Source organism: Ursus americanus, chromosome 4, assembly GCF_024610735.1.
Source record: "Ursus americanus isolate L20-20 chromosome 4, mUrsAme1.1.p, whole genome shotgun sequence".
Lineage (NCBI taxonomy): Eukaryota > Metazoa > Chordata > Mammalia > Carnivora > Ursidae > Ursus > Ursus americanus.
In genome coordinates, this window is record NC_142130.1 from 50,187,328 (window position 1) to 50,194,817 (window position 7,490).

Consider the following 7,490-nt stretch of genomic DNA (forward strand, 5'->3'; position numbering starts at 1 on the left):
AATATGTGAAAATTTAAAAATAGACCTGAACAACCAAAAGGTCAAAAAGAAATCAAAAGGAAATTGAGAAGATATCTTCAGAAATGAAAATGAAAGGCAACATATCAAAACTTATAAGATGCAGCAAAAGCAGTACTAAGGGGGAAATTTATAATGATAAACACCTGCATTGAAAAAGAAAAAAAGAGCTCAAATAAACAACATAACTTTACATCTCAAGGAACTAGAAAAAATCAAACTAAGCCCAACATTAGCAGAAGGAAGGAATAATAAAAAATTAGAGCATAAACAAAAGAGAGACTAGAAAATATACAGTAGAAAAAAATCAATGAAACCGAGTTCCTTTTTTGAAAAAATAAACAAATTTGACAAACCTTTAGCTATTTTAAGAAACAACAAACTCAAAATAAGAAAATTCAAAAGTAAGAAAGAGACATTACAATGGATGCCAGAGAAATAAGAAGGATCATAAAAGGTAACTACAAATAATTATACCCGAAAACATTGGATAACCTAGAAGAAATAGATAAATTCCTAGATACATACAACCTACCAAGACTGAATTACAAAGAAATCTAAAATCTGAATAAACCAATAATGAGTAAGGAGACTGAATCAGTAAAAACAAAACAAAACAAAACAAAACAAAACAAAAAACAACAAAACCAAACCCAGGACCAGATGGTTTTATTAGTGAATTACAGGAGATGTTTAAAGATGATTTTGCCCCCCTAGTCCACACAGCCCATGCACAGCCCGCAGCCTGCACAGCAGCTCGCTCCGCCGCCCTCCGCCTGGCCCACAGATACCAGTGGCCTAGCGCCCTGCAGGCTTCCTGCTCCCACCGCCCACGTGGAGGGCTCACTCGCAACCACCATGACGGAGGCCTTCGTGGAAAATGCATGTCCCTGGATGGCTGCAGGTACATCCAGATGGACGATGGCCCCTCCTGCGTGCCCTGCTATGACAATAACTTTTCCACCCCCTGTGCTGAGTGGCAGCAGCTTATGGGACAAGACTCAAAGGAGCGGCTCTAGGAAGACCGCCACCTCCTTGAGCACTGCTGCCTCTGTCAATGCTCCCTGGCTGCTGAGCCCTTCACTTGTCAGGACAGTGAGCTGCTCTGCAACAACTTGCTGCTGCAGTGACCTCTCCTCCCAGTGCTCTGTCTGCGGGAGGACTGTCATGCCTGGGTCCCGGAAGCTGGAATACAGAACCCAGAAGTGTCATGAGTACTGCTTCCTGTGCAGCAGCTGTAAGCAGCTGCTGGGCTCCCGTTCCCTCGTGCCCAACAGGAGTGCCCACTACTGAAGCACGATGCTGACACAAGGGACGTGACATACCATGACCAGCACTGGCATTGAGAATGCCTGGTCTGCTCAGGGTGTCAGATACCGCTGGCAGGGCAGCAGTTCACTTCCCGGGATGATGATCCCTATTGCATGGTCTTTTTGGAGAGCTCTTTGTACCCAAGTGCAGCAGTTGCAAGGGCCCCATCACAGGACTTGGTGGAGGCAAGTATGTGTCCTTTGAAGACCGCCACTGGCACCACAGCTGTTTCTCCTTCCACTGGTATAGAGACCAAGCACTGTGCCAGGGCAGCAGACAGGCAGGTTTTTTCCAAACCACCTTTGGGACCCAGCCCTCCTCAGATTGGGGTTCCTCCTGGGCTCTAAGGTTCAGCCTCCCTGCTCCAACATCCCCAGATTAGTGCTTCCTGACCCAGGGCCCCCAAACCTGGGCTCTTAGGGAGCCTCCATGATTCAAATCCCCTCTGTAAGCCTTAGCTTCAGAATTTAGCCTTCCCCCCTATGGTCTGGGTTCCCAGACCAAGACTTCTCCCCAGATCAGGGCTCTAAGCCCAGCCCTCCAAACCTGGACTCTGGGACCCAGGCCCCTTCAATCTAGACTTCTCTCCAGAGACTTTAGGTCTCCTGTGGGTGCCTGAGAAGTCATCAAAAGTGGGCTATACTCAGACTTGACCCTCCCATCCTCATGCCACCCTATTCCCAGGGCTGCGGTTCTCTGGGCAGGAAATCAGGGGTTCACTGTTTAAGGGGGTTCTAGAGTACAGGGGTTTTTCCCAGCCTGTGCCTGTAAAGTGTTTTCTCATTTCATTTCAGCTCCGTTCTGCCCAGAGAGGGGAAGAGGGGTAGGACTGGGCTCATCCCTCTTCCAGATTCTGCAATAACAAAGTGTGAGGAAAAAATTAAAAATAAAAAAATAAAATAAAGAAGAATTTACACCATGCTTTTCAAACCCTTCCCAAAAATTGAAGAGGATGGAATACTTCAAAACTTACTTTGTAAGTCCTGCATTTCTGATACCAAAGCCAAACAAAGAAACCTATAAGAAATGAAAACTACAGGCTATTATCACTGATGAATATAGATGCAAAAATCAAAATACAAGTAAACAGAATTCAGTAGTACATTAAGTACATCATAAGTGGGATTTATTTCTGGGATGCAAGGATGGTTCAACCTATGCAAGTCAATAAATGCAATAGATCACATTAAGAGAACAAAGGATAAAAATCACAAGATCACCTCAACAGAGCAGAAAAAAAGAACCATTTAAAATATTAACAGTCACTCAGATAAAAACTCTCAACAAGCTAGATATAGAAGGAATGTACTTCAACATAACAAAGACCACATATAAGCTCACAGCTAACATCATAGTCAAAATTGAAAACTTTTTCTCTAAGGAACATGACAAGGATGTCAACTCTCACTACTTTTGTTCGACATAGTACTGGAAATCCTATGCAAAAAAAAAAGTCCTAAGTAAGAAAAAGAAAATCCATTCAAATGAGAAAGGAAGAAGTAAAATTTATCTTTTCAAAGGTGACATGATCTTATATGAAGCATACCCAAAGACTCCACATGCAAAATATTGTTAAAACAAATAAATAGATTCAGCAAAGTAATACAATGTGAAGCCAACATACAAAAGGCAGTTGCATTTATATACACTAACAACAAACCATCTGCAAGGGAAATTAGGAAACAATCTCATTTATAATAGTATCAAAGAATAAAATACTGTAGAATAAACTTAACTAAGGAGGCAAAAGATTTCAACGAGAATTATAAAACATTTCCAAAATAAATTAAAGAAAACATTATAAATGAAAAGACATCCTATGTTTGTGAAATGGAAGACTTGGTATTGTTAAATGTCTATACTACCCAAAATAATTTACAGATTCAATGAATGTTATCTTTTTAAAAACTGAATGACATTTTTTACAGTAATAGAAAGACAATCCTAAAATTCACAAAGAACCAGCATGGGCAAAGAGATCAAGAGAGAGAAGAGCAAAGCTGGATGCATTACACTTCCTGGTTTCAAATACATTGCAAAGCTTTTTTTTTTCTTTTTCTTTTTTTCTTTTTTGAGAGAAAGAGTGAGAGCAGGAGAAGAGGGTGAGGAGCAGAGGGGGAGGGAGAGAGAATCTTAAGCAGGTGCTACACCAAGCTTGGAACCTGAGGTGGGACTTGATTTCACAATTCTGAGATCATGGCTTGAGCCAAAGTCAAGAGTCTGATGCTTAACTGATTGAGCCACCGAGGCGCCCCTATTGCAAAGCTGTTTTAAGCACAACAGTACAATACTGGAATAAAGACAAACATGGATTGACAGAACAGAATAGAGAGCCTAGAAATAACCACCTACATGTATGGTTCACTGATCTTTTAACAAAGGTGCCAGGAAGACAAAATGGGAAAATGATAGTTTCTTCAACAAATGGTATTGGGAAAACTGGATATTCATATGCAAAAAAATGACTCCTACTTTATACCATACACAAAAATCAACTCAAAATGGATCGAAGACTTAAACACAGACCTGAAACTGTAAAACTCCTAGAAGTAAATATAGGGAAAAAGCTTTTTGACGTTGGTCTTGTCAATGATATTTTGAATATAACAATAAAAGCACACAGGCAACAAAGGTGAAAGTATCCCAAGTATCTAAATCAAACCATGAACCCTTCGCATAGAAAAGGAAACAATCAAAAGGATAAAAAGACAATGTATAAAATGGAAGAAAATACTTGAAACTGTCTATCTGGTAAGAGGTTGATTTCCAAAGTATATAAGAAAGTCATAAAAGTTGATAGCAAAAAAAAAACAAAAAAAAAAACAAAAAAAACAAAACAAAACAAAAAACGAAGAACATTTCTCCAAATAAGGTATACAAATGACCAACGGGTATGTGAAAAGATGCTTGACAGCATTGATTATCAGGAAAATGCAAGTCGAGACTATAATGAAATATCACTTCATACCTGTTAGGATGACTGTTATACATTTAAAAAAAGATGCTGTTGGTGAGGTTGTGGAGAAATTGGAACTCTTGTATATTGTTGTTGGGCATGTGAAATGGTGCAGCAGCTATGGAGAACAGTATGGAGGTTCCTCAAAATCGAAAGCAGAACTACCCTCTATGATCCAGTAATCCCACTTCTAGGTATATATCAAAAAGAATTGAAATCTGGATCTCAAAGAGATATCTGTGCTCTCATGTTCACTACAGCATTATTCACAGTAGTCAAGATACAGAAACAAACCAAGTGTCCATTGATAGATAGATAAATAAAGAATATATGGTATATGCATAGAATTGAGTATTATCAGCTTTCCAAGGGAAGGAAATCCTGCTTTATACTAAGTGAAATAACCCATTCTCAGAAGGACAAATACTACGTGATTTCACTTATATGAGGTATCTCGAATAGTCAAACTCCCAGAAGCAAAGAATATAATAGAGGTTGCCAGGAGGTGGGCTGTGACCCGTGGGGAAAATAGTGACTTGTTCATGGGGTACAAAATTTTGGTTGATAGATAAATCCTAGAGATCTGGTGTACAATATATGGCCTATAGTTAACACTATGGTATTGTGTGCTTTAAAATTTAAAAGGGTGGATCTCATGATGAGTGTTCTTACCACAAAAACCAAACAAACAAAATATCAAGGATGGTAGAGGAAGCTGTGCATGTGTGGAGAGAAAGGGTGTTTGGAAAATCTCTATCTTCCTCTCAATTTTGCCGTGAACCTAAAACTGTTCTAAAAAGTAGTCTTAAGAAAACTAAACAAAACAAAGGGGCACAGGAAGCTTTAGAAGTGTCGGATTCGTCTATTCCCTTGATTGTGGTAATGGCATTATGTGTGCTTGAATATGTCCAAGCTCATCAAATTGTATGCATTGAATATAAGCAGAACTTGTGTATCAGTTATACCTCAATAAAGCCGTTTTTTTAAGAATTTCAATTGGAAAATTATATGTTGCCAATAGAGTTATGGAAAGTATTCAGTGGTGCACTAAAAATCAAAGAAATGCTTATTAAAGTATTTATCTATTAAGTTGGGAAATGTTTTTTAGAATTAAGTTCCAAATGTTTATAGTAAGTGCATTATCACACAGAGTCGATGGGAATATAAATTGGAACTTTAGTTCTGGAGAAGTCTGACAGCATACATAGAGATACTTTCAAATTTTCTACTCTTTGATTCTTCAATTTCATTTCTCAGAATAAACATTAATAAAATAGTGATGTGGCAAAAATAATTGTAGACAGTATGATCAATTTAAATATTCAATGAATGTTAACTATTAAAATGAATTATGGTATATACATGGAATAAAATATACTGCATGTTAGCTATTTCATTCTGTTCCTTTTTAAAAAAGATTTATTTATTTATTTTTAGAGAGAGAGAGAGTGGGGAGGGGCAGAGGGACAGAATCATAAAGCAGACTCTCCACTGAGCATGAGCCTGACACAGGGCTCAATCTCACAACCCATGAGGTCATGACCTAAGCCCAAATCACGAGTTGAACACCTGACTGAGCCACCTAGGCACCCCTCATTCTCTTTCTTTTTATTATTATTATTTTCACTCAGTACTATGTTTATAAGGTCCCTGTGTGTGACTATGTGAACTTTAAATCTGCTCCATCTTATGGTTGCACAATGTTCCATAACGGTGCATTTTCCATATTTATATCTATTCTCTGTCCCAATGGTGGATGCCAGATAGCCTCTAACTACCTGCTAAATTGATTAATCCTGCAATGGCAATTCTTTTATAAATTCCCCCTTGTGGAACTTTATAAGACTTTGAGATATAAAGGACTAGGAATTGAATGGCTGACTTACGGCTAGACACTGTCAGGTTGTGATATTATTCTTTCTACTATAAGAAGGTCCCTATGTCCATACTTCCTTTCCACTTCCTGCGTTATTCAAAGTACTTATTTTGGCAAGTCTGGGAGATTTAAAATGTTATTTCATTGTTCTTTTAATTTGCATTTCAATGATTAATGATGAGTTTGAACATCTTTTTCTGTGTTGTCAGCCTTTGGGTTTCCTCTTTTGAATTGCATGTTCATATCCCTTGTCCGTTTTTTTGGAGTGATTCTGTGATTTTTGTTGATTTAGATAAGTTTGCAGTATATCTTAGATACTAATTCCTTGTATGTTTAGAATGTAAGAGTATCTTCCTCTATTCATTCTTCTTGTAATTATCTTTTTCATCATATCTTTTATCTTACAGAATTCTTTATTTTTAATGTAATCAAGAAGTCACTTTTGCTTTATAGTTTGTTTTTGAACTTTCATTTAAAAAATTCTTTCCAACCCCTACCTCTACGTTTTATATTAATTTGATTATGATATCTTTTAGTGTAGATTATTAATCCATATGTATTTCATCTTTTTATGTGGTGTTGGGTAGAATTCTAGTTTTATTGTTCTCCATACAATAAGCCAGTCTTTCAACACCATCTTTGGTGGGAAGCATTTCAAATGACTTCCAATGACCCTGCTTCATGGTACTCACATGTTTTTTGTGTAATCTCCTTCAATTAAGAGTGAGCTGTACTAGTGACTTGCTTCCAATCAACAGAACATGGCCAGTGATGGAATGTCACTTCCAAGTTTAGGTTATAAAAAGACTGTGACTTCTGTCTTTTTTGCCCTCTCCTTTTTTCTTCTCTCACTCAGGGGCAACAAACTGCCATGTTGGGAGCTGCCCTATAGAGAAGGCTACATGACAAGGGACTGACATCTCTAGCCAGTAGCGAGTAGGACTTGAGCATTGTCAACAGCCCCAAAAATGAGCTTGAAGTAGATCCATGGCCAAATGAATGAGCATGGGAGCAGATTGGTCCCTGGTGGAGTCTGTCTTTTCTTCTTTTTCTTTCTTCCTTCCTTCCTTCCTTTCTTTCTTTCTTTCTTTCTTTCTTTCTTTCTTTCTTTCTTTCCTTTCCTTTCCTTTCCTTTCCTTTCCTTTCCTTTCCTTTCCTTTCTTTTCTTTTCTTTTTTCTTTTCTTTCCCTTTCTTTCTTCCCTTCCTTCCTTCCAGATATATTTATTTGAGAGAGAGAGAACACACAGAGGGAGACGGAGAAGCAGATTCCCTATGACATGGGACTTGATCCCAGGACCTTGGGATCATGACCTGAGCCAAAGGCAGAC

General features: G+C 38.3%; 1 pseudogene; it reads left to right on the forward strand.

Annotated features, from left to right (window-relative positions):
- The first annotated feature begins 861 nt into the window (after positions 1 to 861).
- Positions 862 to 1,711, forward strand: LOC123784253 (four and a half LIM domains protein 3 pseudogene; annotated as a pseudogene).
- The last annotated feature ends 5,779 nt before the right edge of the window (positions 1,712 to 7,490 follow it).